The sequence below is a fragment of the Phyllobates terribilis genome, unplaced genomic scaffold (genome assembly GCF_046119375.1).
Source record: "Phyllobates terribilis strain yellow unplaced genomic scaffold, ASM4611937v1 Scaffold_14__1_contigs__length_39327217, whole genome shotgun sequence".
Lineage (NCBI taxonomy): Eukaryota > Metazoa > Chordata > Amphibia > Anura > Dendrobatidae > Phyllobates > Phyllobates terribilis.
The window spans coordinates 28,743,429-28,761,927 of NW_027362774.1; positions in this window are offsets into that span (position 1 = coordinate 28,743,429).

The window sequence follows — 18,499 nt, forward strand, 5'->3', positions numbered from 1 at the left end:
GGTACCTAAGGCCCGAGTCGCAAGCCATACAGGCGTAGTACACGGCCAGCTCAGGGACGTGGGCTATCACACCACTAAAGGGGGAGATAGTCAGCAAGGGCAGAGAGAACGGTAGGCCTACCCACTCACCCTGACCAGTGGGGCTCGCCTGAATGTTCTCAGACACCCAGGCCCATTCCTACCCTGTACTCCTGTTGGGTCATAAGTACCACCTACAATAAAGACCCTGGACTGTTTGAAGTAGACTCTGGACCTTTATTATTGCGGCCTGCACCATCACCCCCAGCATCCTATTACCTGCTCTGAGGCTACACTCTTCCCGTGGGGAGTTATCCTATCCCTGTGCTGCATATCTACATCAGCCTCAGTGGTCTGCCTTGCAGCAGCGGTCCTCCCTGACCGCAATCCACGGGTGGCGTAGTCTGACATTCAAAACCCTACAAATAGATTGTCACAACATTTGGTCTGACCACCCTGAGCCACGGGATCAGGTTGCCACTACTACCCCCATCATCACACTGAAGCCCGGTTCCAAGTGCCCCACGGCCCAGGTGGTGAGTCACAGTCACTGATTGGCTGCAGGGATCCTATGATTAGTCATGCATGTGACTCGCCCCCTGAGCCGTGGGGTACCCGGAACTAGGCCTTCTAGTGTACGGTGCTGATGGGGGTAGTAGTGGCAACCCGATCCCGTGGCTCAGGGTGGTCAGACCAAATGCTGTGGCAGTCTATTTATAGTTTTGTGAATGTCCGACTACGCCACCCGTGGATTGCGGTCAGAGATAACCGCCGCTGCGAGGCAGACCGCTGAGGCTGGTATTAGTGTGCAGCACAGGGATAGGATAACTCCCCATGGGAAAAGTGTAGCCTCAGGGCAGTGAAAGTGAATGCTGGGGGTGATGGTGCAGGCGCAGCATAAATGACACAGAGTCCAATGATGCAGTCCAGGGTGTTTTACTCACAGTTGATATCCAAGTCACTTCTGTCAGCAAGGACTGCCCGAGCCGTGCTGTGTCCACCAGGTGAGGAGCTCGGTCAACCCCCAGGCAATTCAGGAGTATGGCACAGGACCCCCTTCTGTCCTTTCTCTGGCCTCTCGTGCCCCACCAGTGTCCTGACTTCTATCCGGCTACCGCGGACCGTGTCGGGTAAGCATTGGCCTTCACTTCCCGCTATCCTATATGGTGCCTCCCTAGCAGGTTTAGCGGGGGGAGGGTCGCACCAATAAATGGTCACAAACTCCGGTTCTTGGCTGAGGGTAGATTCGCCTCCACCAACTTAGGGATCCGGTACCTTTCCACGGCCTGACCCTTTCACCCGGTATAATGGGGTTTGCAATGGTTGCTGGCCGTTCTGCACTCTTAGGATCCCTCCTGCCTTCTTGTTTCTGGAGCCCTTCCACTCCTCTGTCTCTTCTCCTTCCTTCCTTCTTCTCTTCTTCTCTCTGGCCCCGGCCTTCTCTCTAGGCCTGCCTCATGGAGCTGAGCTCAGGCTGAGCTGCTGCTCCCTGTCAGCTCTCTCTCTTACTACTCCTATTATTCTCCTAGACTTGAGATGGCTCCCACCTTATATCTGCTTCTCTGTGCTGAGCTCAGGTGACCTGCACCCAATGCGCTCCTTCCTATGCTCCAGAAACCGTCCCCTTCTGCTCCTACACCACTGGGTTCTCTACCCCCTCCCCACTCCAGCCAGGGACATGGTCAGTTGTGCCTGCAAAAATGGGAGCACCATCGAGCTTTCCCCCGGAAATGGGGAGTGTGTGCGTGTGCAGCTAACTGAGCCCTGGTCCACACTCCATCCTTACCTGGGAGTGGAATATCACACCTCTGGTTGAGGTGCAATACCCCTGTAGCAACCGAACCCTCGGGGTGCTACACATGCCCCAGGAGACCAGACACAGACATCACTGGAATGGCGTTGGCTGCAGGGTTCCCGTGATATGTCATGCATGCTCCAGGAGACCAGACATAGACATCACTGGAATGGCGTCGGCTGCAGGGTTCCCGTGATATGTCATGCATGCTCCAGGAGACCAGACGCCGACATCACTGGAATGGCGCCCGCACCAGAGGAGAGCATAGCTGCTATTTCACATGATTGAAACCGTAATTAAGAAGGGGTTGTCTGAGTAATGGACAACCCCTTTATTTCAGTCTGCATCAGACACGTGTGGAAGGAGTTCAGCTCCTGAGCCGCCTCCACATGCGTTCACCTCAGCGCGGACGTACAGTTACGCCCATATATGCAAAGGGGTCAAATTCATATAAAACATTAAATGTTATTCTGAATTTATCTGCCTTTCATTCATTTCTAACAGTAAATCCTCATAGTAGTTGGTGCTCAGTTTTTCAGATTCAGAGCTCCAAATTTTCATAAGCAAAATTAAAGGGGAGGCATCATAAAAAAAGTTTACTTTAAATGCATTCAAAAAAGTTGGCAATATTTTCCCATATCAAAATTTATATTTAAAATTAGAAATCTTAGAATTTTTTACACTGACCCCTGAGGCTATTCTATGTTCATATGTCCTGTTCTTTCAGGAAATCTACATTAACAGCAATAAACTCACTTAGACACTATGGGCCTCATTCAAAGCCAGAATACTAGTGTAAAAAGCTTTGAAAAGTCACAAAGTTTTAGCGCAACTCGAAGCTGGGCTGAAATTGTGACTCTTTAGCGTTCACACTCCATTTTCACCCAGCCCTGATAAAGTGGGCACCAGCAAAATTTTATAAGCTGTGGCATTCTCTGTGCGACATATCTTACTCCAGTCACTGACTGGAGTAAGATTATTGGCAAGGCACACATGGAGACACACAAGGCGCTCGCTAGTTCTCTGATAGTCCTGATTCATTGACCTCTGCATGACTCTAGCACACCGACCTCATCAAGATTAGCATGAACACCACCGGTCTGAAGTCAGGGCCTCTGTTTTGCATTGAAGCGTCCAATGAGCTTGTACAAAGATCATTGGGTGAAGGGGAGTAAGGTCAGGTGTGACATCAACTGTGATTGGTGGAACCTGCGTTATCAGCTGGATGTTACCGGTCATTGTAATCCGGCCTCTGATAAAAAGCTTTGCTGAAAATTCTTCCAGAAAGGACAGAAGTAAATGTCTAAAATAGCCCTGGTGGCCAGTGTGAAAACTGCAAGATTGTGAGAAGAAAGTATGAAAACATTAAAAAAACACACGGAAAACAAACTAATTTAAACATTTTCTGATGACTAGATCTGAGCGACTCGATTCAACGGGAATCAAATTCATGTTGAATTTTTGTGCCTAAAATGAATGTCACCTTTTGAGACATTGCAGAAGATTGCATCAGTCAGAGAAGACGGGCTTTCCCAGAATGCCTTGCTGCCATCATATTAGGTCTCATCTGCATTGCACGTACGAGTTGTAGCAGTTTTAATGGATAGAACGTGTACTCAATGTATGGTGCTATTCACACACCAGTGTTTTTTTACACACCCCTTGTGTCCATACAGAACACACAGAGCCATGTCCATTTTTTTTCCGGCAGCACGGATGACTCGGAGGTCCAATAGTGGTCTATGGGTCGGTCAGTGTGCCATCAGTGTCCTGTACAAGTTTAACATTGTATAGGAGAAGCTTTGTAATTTCTTTATCCATCGGTGAAAAACACTGATCGAAAACTGAGGACACCGGTACCATTTTTTCACGTACAGGTTTAAACCCTGCACATGTGAATGAGGCCTAACATAGTATAGATCAGACAATTAAGAAGGACTATTATAGCAAGTATAAAAGCAGAAGCAGGAAAGGAAGCAGCCATTTTGTGGTGAACCTGGATAGAGAAAAGTACATCACAGCTCACAGCCTAGCCATAGAAATAGGGAGAGAAAGCCATGAAACATGATAGAAAACAGACAGAGAGAGAGGGCGACATCAATGCAGTGAAGGGGATTAGGGTGTTAAGGAAAAAAGGGAATGGCGTCATACATGTTTTTCAGGGCAAGTAGAGGCTTTGGAAGACATTTGCAGAGAATGGAATTTCCTGGGAAAACTCTGCAAATGTAAGTTTCAAAAGTCTTGCTCATCTTTACTGATTGGTCATTATCCATTGGTGGCAGTTTTACCTATAGTACGTTCCCCTCCATACAGGGCAGTAACTCCCCTGTGGGCCTCATTGTTCCAGTTACCTTACACATCTTCCTTCCGTGTAGTGCACATTCCCATCATCTTCATGCTTTCCCATCCTGCACAGCCGGCTGCAGCGGAGGAGGAGGATCAGGACAAATTCCTATCCTCCTCCTTGAGGGATAAGAGGGAATGTGGAGCCATCACCCTGCTCCATGCTGCTCTGCTCCTCCAAGCTAATTACTCTAAAGGCAAACCTAGGACTGAGCTTTATATTAACTCTTCTCCTCCCGCCTTCTGGATGCTACATAGCTAATCTGTTGGGTTAACCCTGTAGTGTGTAAAGTGCTGAATTATACAACAGTGATATGTCTTCTACTCACAAAAATGGTGTAAGTGTGATGAGTGTTTTTGATCAGTTTCATCACAGTTTGGTCAGGGTTCATTAGCTTTTCTCAGCTGAAAATAAAACTGATGAATGTTTCTCCCCCTTCTCATAACCAACAGTCCATTTCATGACTGGCACACAGATGACATCCAAATGCTGACCACATTTTTTGCGGCCTAATAGACTTGCATTGGTGATACTGTATATAATTTTGTGTGGACCACTTAGGCCTCATTCAGACATCAGGTTTTTTCATGTACGAGAAAAATGGAGCGAGTTTAATCAGTGATTTTTACCTTAGGTTGGTCAGAATTACATCAGTACTTTTCCCATCGGTCAGTCAAAAACGGACAAACTTCATCCGAGTTCTGGCCCATCTTTTAACAGACCCGGACACTTTCATTGATGAATTTGATCTGACACTTGAATCAATATAAAACATATCTCAATGAAAAATCATGGACATGTGAGCATCCCCATAGACTGTCATAGGTACACATGCTGCCTGTGAAAAAAATAAAAAATAGCACAGAAACTAACATGTGAATGAGCCCCAAGACTGTGAAAATACACTGGCATGTAAACAGGCCCATAGACATGGGTGTACATAGAAATCATGGGATCCCATAGCAGAAGTGCTAGTTGCCCCCCACCCAACAAAAAAAATAACATTCGACGGGGTCACAGAAGAGCAGATCTCACAGCTTTCCAGACTTTAGAAAGTAATTTTCCTCCTACTGAAGCCCCAGATTCCTCTTTCATTGCATGTTTAAAGTATGATACCAACAAAAGTGCCCAACAAACACAGTATGTGAATTCTTTCACAGTACCCTCCACATGCACATTATGATGACCCTACTGTACTCAACTTCAACTCCCCCGGCAAAGTATGGTGACCCTGACACAGTGTGATCCCCCAGCTTTGGCCCCCACACGGCCCTCTATAAAGTATAATAGGTCATCATACAGTATAATGGCCCCACACCTCGCCATGCTGTATAATGGCCCCCACTAGCTCTCCAAACAGTACAACCAAACAGTGCAATGACCCCCACGGCCCTCCACATGGTATGATGGTCCCCACTCAAACCTTCACACTGTATAATTGCTTGCATACAGTATATTGGCCCTCACATAGCCCTCCACAAAGTATAAAGGCTCCCACATAGCCCTCGAAATATTATAATAGCCCCCACATAGCCCTCTATATACTATAATGGGCCCCATATTCCTCCATATTGTATAATGCAAAATCATAATCTTTTATATAGTGTGCTGAACCCTATAGTCCTCCATATAGTATCATGCACTCCCCATAGTCTTCCATATAGTATAATGCACTTCCCATAGTCCTGCATATAGTATAATGCAATCCACATAGTCCTCCATACAGTATAATGCACCCTATATTCCTCCATATACTATAATGCACTTCCCATAATCCTCCATATAGTATAATGCACTCCCCATTGTTCTCCATATAGCATAATGCACTCTCCATAGTCCTCCATATAGCATAATGCACTCCTCCATATAGTAAAATGCACTCCTCATAGTGCTCCATACAGTAAGATGCACTCCTCATAGTCCTCCATATAGTATAATACACTCCCCATAGTCCTCCATACAGTATATGGCACTGCCGATAGTCCTCCATGTAGTATAATGCACTCCCCATAATCCGCCATATAGTATAATGCACTCCCATAGTCCTCCATATAGTATAACACACTCCCCATAGTCCTCCATATAGTATAATGCACTCCCCATGGTCCTATATAGTCCATACAGTATAATGCACTCCTCATAGTCCTCTATACAGTACTATGACCACCACAATGTGTTCATTGATTTAAAAAAAAAATACTCACCTCTCCTCCATGTTCTCCGCTGCTCAGGTCTATGCAGCAAGCATTCTGAAGTGCTTGCACATCTCAGGGCAGTGGATGCCATGTAATGATGTCATAGGGCCCGCTGTACTGAGACGTCAGATGCTGAGGAAGAATGACGAAGTAGGAAGTCACAGGCCCCATAGTACTCGCGTGGCCTATGTTCCAACAATGAGCTTTTGGTTTGCTTTTGACACTAATTATTTTCTGTGGCAAAAACTGAGTGTTTTACAATTCAAGCAAAGTGGATGGAATTTATAGAAACCTCATGGCCACTGTGCTTTAATTTTATTCAGCGTAAACTGAGCTGCGGTGTGTGTATCAAATCCACATCATGTCAATTTCTCTCGTGAGTATGCTGAGTTTTATGTGTGGATTTTCCCCATAGATTTTCATTAGATGCCGAAAATCTGCAGGTAAAAACGCACATACATAGTCCTGCATATAGTATAGTGCAATCCACATAGTCCTCCATACTGTATAATGCACTCCACATAGACCTCTATATAGTATAATGCACCCCATATTCCGCCATATAGTATAATGCACTCCCCATAGTCCTCCACATAGTATAATGCACTCCCATAGTCCTCCACGTAGTGTAATGCACTCCCCATAGTCCTCAATGTAGTATAATGCACTTCCATAGTCCTCCATATTGTATAATGCACTACCCATAGCCCTCCATACAGTATAATGCACTACCCATAGTCCTCCATATAGTATAATACACTCCCCATAGTCCTCCATATAGTATAATGCACCTCCATCATCCTCCATACAGTATAATGAATTCCCCATGGTCCTCTATACATTACTATGACTACCAAAATGTGCTCATTGATTTAAAAAAAAAAAATACTCACCTCTCCTCCTTGTTCCCCGCTGCTCCGGTCTATGCAGCAAGCATTCTGAAGCGCCTGCACATCTCAGGGCAGTGGGTGCCATGTAGTGATGTCATCAGGCCCGCTGTGCTGAGACGTCAGACGCTGAGGAAGAATGATAGAGGAGGAAGTCACAGGCCCCATAGTACTCTTGTGGGTTATGTTCCCACAATGAGCTTTCGGTTTGTTTTTGACAATATTTATTTGCTGTGGCAAAAACAGAGTGTTTTGCAGTTCAAGCAAAGTGGATGGGATTTTATAGAAACCTCATGGCCACTGTGCTTTAAAGGGGTTGTCCACTACTTTCACATTGATGCCATATCCATAGGATAGGGCATCAATTTATGTTTGCCCGGGGTCCCGCACACAGCACCCCCGCCATCAGCTGTTATCGGTGCCGGCAGTGGCCGCCGGCCGGAAGTGCTTACCTTCCGGTGACTGGTCGCCATGTTGTAGTGGTCGGCACTTGTTAGTGCACATCAAACTGCCATTCAATTGAATGGGAGGCGGATGTGCAGTACCCCGCGGCGGCCACTACAGATGGATGGCCAAACACCGCAGGCAAGTACTTCCGGCCGGTGGCCGCCGCCGCCAGCACCGATAACTTCTGATCGGCAGGGGTGCTGCGTGCAGGACCCCGGCCAATCATACATTGATGCCCTATCTTATGGATATGACTCGCCCCCTGGGCCGTGGGTTACCCGGAACCGGGCAATAGGGCAATAATGGGGGTAGTAGTGGCAACCCGGTCCATGGCTCAGGGTAGTCATACCAAATGTTGTGGCAGTCTATTTGTAGGGTTTTAAATGTCCGACTACGCCACCCGTGGATTGCGGTCAGGGTTAACCGCCGCTGCAGTGCAGACCGCTGGGGCAGATGTAGGTGTGCAGCACTAAGTAGTATAACTCCCCACGGGAGGAGTGTGGCCCCAGGGCAGTATATAGATGGATGATGGAGGGGATGATTCTGACCGCAATAGCCAGGAAACGGAGGCCTCTTAAACAGTTCAGGGTCTTTATTAGAACAGGTGAGACGACCCAAAAACAGTCCCGGCTAGGAGGGGGCCTGGATGTCTGAGAACAAGTGGGAAGCTGGCACTGGTCAGGGTGAGGGTGAAGGCCTACCATGCTCTCTGCGCTCTTTCTGGCTATTTCCCTCCTTGTGGTGTAACAGCCCACGTTCCTGAGCTCACCGTGTCTTCTCGCCCGCATGGCTTGCAACTTGGGTCCCTTTCTACTCTTGGCCTGGTGCAGCTTTGCTGGTCCCTTCTGCTGTGGCGGAACCTCCGGGCTTCTTAGGCCAAGGAACATACAGTCCCCTGCGGGCTGGTTATTTGCTGTAGGACTTGGATTCCTAACAGCCTCGGACACCAAGTCCGGTAGATCAGTTTCTCTCTCAGCCAGGACAGGCTCTTCTCGCCTTCCGTCCCTGGCTCGTGGCTCCTCTACTGCCACACGACCTCCTCAGCTTCAGCTGAACTGGCTCTCCCTTCTCTGGGACACCTCTCACTCCAGAGACAGGTCGTCCAGAACTCTCTAACCCTGCCCCCAGTTCCAGCTTTTATAGGGTCAGCCTGCTCCCCCTACTGACTTGGGACAGGAGGTGCTGCATGCTAATGGTCCCTGACCAGAGAACCTCCCCCTTGCTCTCAGACACAGCTTTATTATACATTTGTGGCATCCAGGCCAGGGTGACACATTCCCCCCTAGTAAAACTTAGTACTCCGGGACTAACAGGAAACACAAATATAGGTTATAAACAACAACATAACATATGTACAAGTGCATTTTGTCCTTAAGGAAACGGCGCTTCCGCGACCGGGTGTCCATTTCACCCAACAAGGCGAAGTCTTTGAGCGATGTGGGGACCTGTCCAAAGCAAACCCCAAACGTTGGGCGTGGCTGCAAGGCAAAACTACCTACTTTGGACCACACGGGGCCACGCCAGACAGGTTTTTCTTCCGTGGCCGTCGTCGCAAGAGGCACCAACTGCAACTATCTACATGATAGTTCCGGTTATTCATCGTCCATAACCTGTCAGTCCATGAGCTAGAAAAACTAGAAAAACATAATTAATAACCAGGGTACAACATAACACATTAAATACATACATTATCCACTTAGATCTTCCAGCGAGCTGGCATTTGCCCCTTAGTGCTTCGGGTTGACCTACGTAACCCACTGTCTGGTGGTGGTCTAACCTGGTTTTTCTCACTAGCGCTCGGGGTGCAGTCACTGGCTAAACTTACAGGCAGGGCAGGCAGCTGTCTGCGGGTCCTCTGGCTTACCGCAGGCATGGCAGGCTCACTGTCAGCAGAGGGTTGACTCTCCTGGGCTGCTGGTACAGGCCCTTCTGCCTCTGGAACTGCTTGTTCTTCTCCACCTTCCTGCTCTGGTGTAGGTTGTTGCTGAGCCGGTTGCAGGAAATGCAGGACGGGTACCACTATGGCACCGTTTATTTGAGTCCAGGACTGAGGGAATTCTCCGAGAATGGTGCTGATCATTTCTTCCTTGTCCTCTGCGGGTTCAAGGTCACTTTGATCCTCTTCTGCACTACGGAGTTGCTCGGGGCACATTTTTAGGTGGTCTCTGGAGACGGTACTAGTGGTTTCTCCTCCATCCTTAGTGACCACGCACACCTTCGGGTTGTCATGATCAGACTGCAGTACTGTGTAGGGTTCCCTTTCCCACTGGTCATCCAGCTTGTGTAGCCTTCTCTTTCGCTTCAGAACCTGCTCACCAGGTTCCAGGGGACAAGCAGGGACGTGTTGGTTGAAGAGCCTCTCTTGCTTTTGTCTCGCCTGGGCCAGGCTCTTCTCCACACTCTCCTGTACCTTCTTGTACTGCAGTCGCCTTTCCGTATCCCAGTCCGCATCTGGGGAGGTGTCCTTGGGTGTTAGGACTCCCATCTCCAGGTCTATGGGCAGCTTACCTGGTCTGGCTCTCATCAGGTAAGCCGGGGTGCAGTTTGTAGCATTCACCGGGATATGGTTGTATAAGTCTATCAGGTCCGGCAGTTTTTCTGGCCACAGGCTGCATTCCTCCAGGGGCAACGTCTTCATGAGATCAAAGACTATATTGTTCATTTTCTCACACATCCCGTTGGTTTGTGGGTGGTAAGGCGTTGTCCGAATCTTCTTACAGCCATAGAGGTTGCAGAACTCTTGGAAGATTTTGGCCTCGAATGCAGGACCTTGGTCTGTCAGGACCTGTTCTGGATACCCGTGTGGGTGGCAGAAGGTTTGCTGGAAGGCTCTGGCCACCGTTTGAGCTGTCAAGTCTTTTACCGGGACCACCACTAGAAATCGGGTATAGTGGTCCATGATTGTCAGGGCATAAACGTATCCTGACCGGCTTGGAGCCAATTTGACGTGGTCCAGAGCTACCAGCTCAAGAGGCTGCTTGGTGACGATGGGCCTCAAGGGTGTCTTCTGGCTGGTGCGGTCCTTCCTCCTTAGATTACAAGGGCCACAGTCTCTGCACCACTTCTCTACAGCCCCTCTCATGCTGATCCAGAAGAACCGTCCTCTTAGCAGGAACTCCAGTTTCTTCCAGCCGAAGTGCCCCGCTCTGTCATGGTAAGCCTCCAGGACCATAGCTGCATCTCGCCTTGGGACGACTTGCCAGGTCAGCTCGTGCGTCCGGTGGTTGACGAGTCTTCTGCACAGCTTACCTTCATAGAGGAACAGCCTGCTCTTCTCTTTCCATAGCTGCTTGGCTTCCTCTGGGGCATCCGGATCTAGACGGACGTCTTCTCGGGTCAGCAGGTCTTTCACCATGCGGACTGCAGGGTCACTATCTTGGGTCTTCGCCCAGCTGTGGTGAGGTAGGGGATTGATCATGATGGTTGTTAAGTCTTCCTCCTTCACGCGGTGGGAATATTGAGTGGCCCCATACCGGTGGAATGCAGGGAGCTGTTATGAACTGCTACAAACACTAAGGAAAGAAAGGAAAACTGTCCCTACCATAGGACTAAGCTGATTCCCTACGATGCAGCGGGGGACCTGTTCCTTGTGAACAGACCCGCCTAAGTCCTCGGCTAGTCCGAACGCTGACCTATAGATATAAGGGAGGGGTCCCTACAAGAACTAAGGACTGGGATATAGTTGGACACCTCCTAGCAGAAATTGTAGCAGAGCAAAGACAAACAAACAAACAAAAGTACTAGTGGTCAAAAGACCAAGCAAACTACAGAGTAAGGTACTAGGCACCTGGCTAGCTTAAGAGTAAATGTAACACTGAAGTCCTGCAAGGCCAGGAGGGCGGAGCTGGATTATATAGGCAAAAAGTCATGTGACCAGCAAAATAGAAAAAACTAACAGGAGGGTTCTAACAGTACCCCCTCTTCAATGAGGATCCTCCGGATCCTCCAGGCCCAGGTCTATCAGGAAACCTCCTGTGAAACGCTCCGACAAGTCTAGGAGCAGAGACATCATCCGCCCTTACCCAGGAGTTATCCTCGGGACCGAAACCCTTCCAAGCGACGAGATACTGCAATCTCCCTCTATGCCATCTAGAATTAAGAATACGAGAAATTTCATATTCACCTTCTTCCTCCACCGGAGGAACAGAGACAGTGGCGTCCCTATCAGAAACATCAGCTTTTTTCAATAAGGAAACATGAAACACCGGATTAATCTTCCAGGAGGTAGGAACCTCCAACCTAACAGCAGATTGGTTAACTACCTGAAGCACCTTAAACGGACCTACAAACTTCGGGCCCAATTTCTTAGAAGGAATCCTCAACCGCAGATTCCTAGAGGACAACCAAACCATGTCACCAACAGTAAACAAAATCTCTTGACGTTTCCTGTCAAAGTACCTCTTGGATTTTTTGTTGGCCTCTTGAAGGTTACGACGTACATCAGTCCAAACTCTCTCCAAATCATCGGAAAAATTCTCCTCCTCCGGCACAGCCGATACCAATTTGGAGAATGACCCAAACGACGGATGTCTCCCAGTACAACAAAAAAAAGGAGAACACCCAGCAGAAGAGGATGTATGGTTGTTAAGAGCAAATTCAGCCAGTGGCAGAAACTCAGACCACCCCTCTTGATTGTCAGCCACAAAACAACGCAAAAACTGTTCAACATCCTGGTTCTTTCTTTCTGTCTGTCCATTAGACTCAGGATGATAACCAGACGAAAATGATAAATGGACTCCCAACCTGTCACAAAAGGCACGCCAAAAACGAGCCACGAACTGAGGTCCCCTATCGGAAACAATGTCGGAAGGAACGCCATGGAGCCTGACAATTTCTTTAACAAAAGCCTTAGCGAGTGTCCTGGCGAAGGGCAGTTTGATGAAGGGAACCAAGTGACAAATCTTGCTAAAACGGTCCACGACCACCCAGATAACAGTGAAACCCTCAGAGGCAGGAAGGTCAGTAATAAAATCCATAGCAAGATGCGTCCAAGGAGCACTAGGAACCTCCAGAGGGCAAAGCAACCCCGCAGCAGGAGCATGTGAAGACTTAGATCTAGCACACACAGTACATTGACGCACCCACTTAATGACTTCCTTCTGCCACCCAGGCCACCAAAAACTGCGACCTACAAGTCTCTTAGTCTCCGAAATTCCTGGATGACCTGCCAACCGAGACTTATGACACTCCACAAACAAATCTCTCATAAAGTTCCTAGGCACAAACAACCTTCCATGGGGAGTGTTAGATGGGGCATACTCCTGGGCTTTCAGAATCCCATCTTCCAAAACGGAGTCCAATGCTGCTATCACAACACCTTCCTGTAAAATGCTCTCCTCCTCCTCGCTACCAACCATGGGAGAAAAACTGCGAGATAAAGCATCAGCTTTTACATTCTTGGTACATGGGATGTAAGTAACAGAAAAATTAAACCGCGAAAAAAAAAGTGCCCACCTAGCTTGACGGGCATTCAAGCGCTTGGCAGCATCAAGATAGATCAGATTCTTACGATCAGTAAAAACCTGAATGGTAAATTTAGCACCTTCCAAGAGATGACGCCAATGTTCAAATGCGAGTTTAATCGCCAGCAATTCCCGATTACCGACATCGTAATTAAGTTCGGTCTCAGAAAATTTTTTTGAAAAAAAAAGCACAGGGATGTACTCCATCCTTGTTTTCCTGAGACAAAACAGCACCGACCCCCACCGAAGAAGCATCAACCTCGACCAAAAAAGGCTTGGTCTCATCAGGCTGCATAAGGATGGGGGCAGAACTGAACCTCTCCTTGAGATACACAAAAGCTTCAATGGCCTCAGTAGTCCACTGAACCGTATTCGCACCTTTCCTGGTGAGATCGGTCAGCGGCTTAACAATTATAGAAAAATTCTTAATGAATTTTCTGCAATAATTGGCGAAACCCAAAAATCTCTGTATTGGTTTCAAACTAATAGGCCTAGGCCATTCCTGCACCGTCTGAACCTTCACCGGATCCATCTCAAAGCCCTCACTGGAGATAATGTAGCCCAAAAAACTAATTCTCTGCACAGCGAACTCACATTTCTCCAGCTTAGCAAAAAGTGAATTGTCGCTTAACAACTGCAATACCTCACGTGCGCTCTGCCAATGAGACTCCAGATCCGGCGCAAAAATCAAAATGTCATCCAAATACAACACCACATTCTTACCGATCAACGGTCTTAGGATGTCATTAATAAGGTTCTGAAAAAAAGCTGGTGCGTTGGTAAGACCAAAGGGCATAACCAGATTCTCAAAATGACCCACTGGAGTGTTAAAAGCAGTTTTCCACTCATCACCTTCCTTCATACGTAACAAATTGTATGCCCCCCGGAGATCAATCTTAGAGAACCACTTGGCCCCCACTAACTGGTTGAACAAGTCAGGAATTAATGGCAGTGGGTAGGAATTGCGTACTGTAATTTTATTAATTTCGCGAAAGTCCAGACATGGACGTAAACCGCCGTCCTTTTTTTTTCCAAAAAAAAATCCAACAACCACAGGTGACTTAGAAGGTCTAATGTGACCGGCGGCCAAGCTTGTCTGTATGTATTCCTCCAAGGCCTTTCTCTCAGGGATAGTAAGATTAAATAAGCGACTCTTGGGAAGAGTTGCTCCAGGGACAAACTCAATAGTACAATCATAGTCCCTATGAGGAGGCAAAACTTGCAACTCCTCCTCTGAAAAAACCTTCCAAAAATCCTGAATAGGTACAGGTAATTCCCCTCTTTCCACAGCAGCAATGCGACCGTTACAACATCTATCATAACACTTAGGACTCCAAGACTTAATTTCATTGGTAGACCAGTCCAGTACAGGATTGTGCAATTTTAACCAAGGTAACCCCAAAACCACTGGAGCAGGCAAATTATTTAACCGGTTCCCGACCGCCCACTGTAGATAAACGTCGGCGCTTGCTGGGCTCTGTGCAGCGCCGACGTTTAAAAACGGTGGGTGGTCTCGCAGCGCTCAGGACCCCCAGGGTCCTGCAAGCGCTGCGATTCCGGTGCAGAGCGTTAGCTCTGACAGGGGACATCATCGGGACCTGATGGGATCAGGTCCCAGTGATGTTAACCCTTTGCTATGTTCTATATGCCGCGATCTATAGTGATCGCGGCATATAGAAGATAGACAGAGGAGAGGGGGTCGTCTTACTTACCTCTCCGACGACCCCTGATACCTTCCAGGACCTGGGGTAGCTATGGCAGCTGGAGGTCACATGACCACCTCCAGATCTGCCATATATGGTGTCCTGCCTGGCTCAGCCTGCAGCTGAAGCCTGGCAGGAGACACGGTGTGAAACAGTCAGCAAAGATCTCATGTAATGTAATACATGTCTATTACATTACATGAGATCAGTGATCAGAAAAATAAAAATTAATGTCCCATACAGGGACTAAGTAAAAATGTAAAAAAAAGTTAAAAAAAAGTTTTTAAACTGTTAAAAAAAAATCACAAAATAAATAAAAAATAAATAAAATATTAAACCAATAAATCCGTATATTTTTACAAAACCAAAAAAAGTACACATATTTGGTATCACCGCGTCCGAAACAACCCAAGCTATAAAAGTGTCACACTAATTAACTCCTTCTGTGCACACCGTAATAAAAATAAATAAAAAACGGGGCAAAAAAATATGCTTTTTCATCATATCGCCAAACAAAAAGTGGAAAAAAATGCGATCAAAAAGCAAAATAGAAATAAAAATGGTACCGCTGAAAACGTCATCTTGTTCCGCAAAAAAAAAGCCGCCATACAGCTCCATCAGCCGAAAAATAAAAAAGTTATAGCGCTCAGAATAAAGCATAAAATTGTTTTATTGTGTAAAAGCGCCAAAAAATAAAAAAAATACAGTAAGTGTAGCATCGCTGTAAATGTACTGACCCGAAGAATAACGCTGCCTGATCACTTTTACCACACGCAGAACGGCATAAAAAAAAACCCTCAAAAAACAATTCCTGAATTGTTGGTTTTTGTTAATTTTACCTCCCAAAAAACGGAATAGAAAGCGATCAAAAAATGTCACGTACCCAAAAATGGTACCAATAAAAATGTCAACTCGTCCCGCAAAAAACAAGCCATCACATGACTCTGTCAGCCAAAATATGGAAAAATTATAGCTCTCAAAATATGGTGATGCAAAAACTAGATTTTGCAAAAAAAAGCGTCTTTTAGTCTGTGACAGCTGTCAATCATAAAAACCCGATATGATTCTGGTATCGCTGTAATCACACCGACCCGAAGAATAAAGTAATCTAATCAGTTATATCACAAGAGGAAAGGAGTAAAAAATAAATAAAACCAATTCTTCACCGGCTACTGATTTGTTTATTATGTCTCCCAAAGATCGCAGTAAGGCTCTGCCCACATTTATCCTGCGCTCTGCGCTGAGCGCTTACACAAGAGTTTCCGTGTAAATCTCTGAAATACGTGATTCAGACAAAACCCATGACGGAAGATTCCCTCTAATGAGGCAGATATAGGCCACTGTGGATGCCGTCTGGCCTGGGATCCCACGGTGTCATTTGTTTTAGGCGTGCATAAAAGTGCGGTTGGCCACAGTTTTGTGCACTTCTGAAAAAAAGGACACCGCTAAACAGAGGCCAGACGGAGTCCAGAGTAACTCTGCTGCCTCATTATAGTGAATGGATCCTGCAGGGGGTTCATCTGAATTACATCACTTGGAAATTTAGATGGAAACCCCGATGTAAGTGCTCAGCCTAGAGCGCCAGATAAATGTTACGTAAAATGTTCCCAATAAAAGCTTCAACTCAGTCCTCAAAAAAAGCTAGTCCCCACTCAGGTCCGTCATCTGTTAAAAATATAAGGGACTTCCAAGTTACTGGTAGCAGAAAGGCTCTGGAAAAGCGAAATGGCCCTTGCCCCCCAAAAGAAATTCAGAAAATGTTGTGCTCCCAAATCCAAATGCCTATTCTACAATAATTTGTTCTCCAATTGTCAAATAGCACTCCGTCCCCCCAGATCTCGCCGTATGGCTGAGCGGTACGATACAGCCACATATGGGGTATTGCCACTTTTAGTAGAAATTGTGTGACACATTTCGGCACCATTTTTACCCATTGCCCTGTGTGAAAATGTAAAATCTGAGGGTAAAACATTTTTTTGTGGTAAAAATATAATTATGCTTTTTTCACTGCCCAATGGTATAAATTTAAAAATTAAAAAATATTCACTACTTCCCTAGATGAATTCCTTGAGAGATGTAGTTTACAAAATGGGGTCACTTGTGGGGGTTTCTGCTGTTTTGGCATGTCAGCGACTCTTCAAATGTGACATGGTGTCTGCCACCTATCCCAGCCAACATAGCGCTCCTTTCTCTTCCGAACCCTGCCGTACACCAAAGCAGTGCTTTTCCCCCACATATGGGGTATCGGCGTACTCAGTGCAATTTATCCTGTTACCCTTATGATAATGCAAAATTAGGGAATGAAAAACATTTTTTGTGGGAAAAATGTGAAAATTGTATTTTTACGGCTCAATATTATAAACTTCTGTGAAGCACTTGGGGTGCAAGGTGCTCACCACACATCTAGATAAGTTTCCTAAGGGGTCTAGTTTCCAAAATGGTGGCACTTGTGGGGGGTTTCCACTGTTTAGGCACATTAGGGGCCCCCCAAATGCGACATGGCGTCTGCTAATTATTCAAACAAATTTTCCATTCAAAAAGTCAAATGGCGCTCCTTCCCTTTCAAACCCTGCCATGCGCCCAAACAGTAATTTGCCTCCACATATGGGGTATCGGCGTGTTCAGGAGAAATTGCACAACAAATTTCATGGTGCAATTTATCCTATTACCCTTATGATAATGCAAAATTAAGGGATGAAAAACGGTTTTGTGGGAAAAATGTGAAAATTTTATTTTTACAGCTCAATATTATAAACTTCTGTGAAGCACCTTGGGGTTCAAGGTGCTCACCACACATATAGATAAGTTCCCTAAGGGGTCTAGTATCCAAAATGGTGTCACTTGTAGGGGGTTTCCACTGTTTAGGCACATCAGGGGCTCCCCAAATGCAACATGGCGTCCGCTAATTATTCAAACAAATTTTACATTCAAAAAGTCAAATGGAGCTCCTTCCCTTTCAAACCCTGCCGTGCGCCCAAACAGTGGTTTGCCTCCACATATGGGGTATCGGCGTGTTCAGGAGAAACTGCACAATAAATTTCATGGTGCAATTTATCCTATTACCCTTATGATAATGCAAAATTAAGGGATATAAAACGTTTTTGTGGGAAAAATGTGAAAATTTTATTTTTACAGCTCAATATTATAAACTTCTGTGAAGCACCTTGGGGTTCAAGGTGCTCACCTCACATCTAGATATGTTCCCTAAGGGGTCTAGTTTCCAAAATGGTGTCACTTGTGGGAGGTTTCCACTGTTTAGGAACATCAGGGGCTCTCCAAACGCAACATGGCGTCTGCTAATTATTCAGACAAATTTTACATTCAAAAAGTCTAATGGCGCTCCTTCCCTTCCGAGCCCTGCAGTGCGCCCAAACAGTGGTTTTCCCTCACATATGGGGTATCAGCGCGCTCAAGAGAAATTGCACAAAAAATTTTGGGGTCCATTTTTTCCTGTTACCCCTGTGAAAATAAAAAAAATTAGGTCTAAAGTAACATTTTTGTGAAAAAAGTTAAATGTTAATTTTTTTCTTCCACATTCCAAAAATTCCTGTGAAGCACCTGAAGGGTTAATAAAGTTCTTGAATGTGGCTTTGAGCACCTTGAGGGGTGCAATTTTTAGAATGGTGTCACTTTTGGGTATTTTCTGTC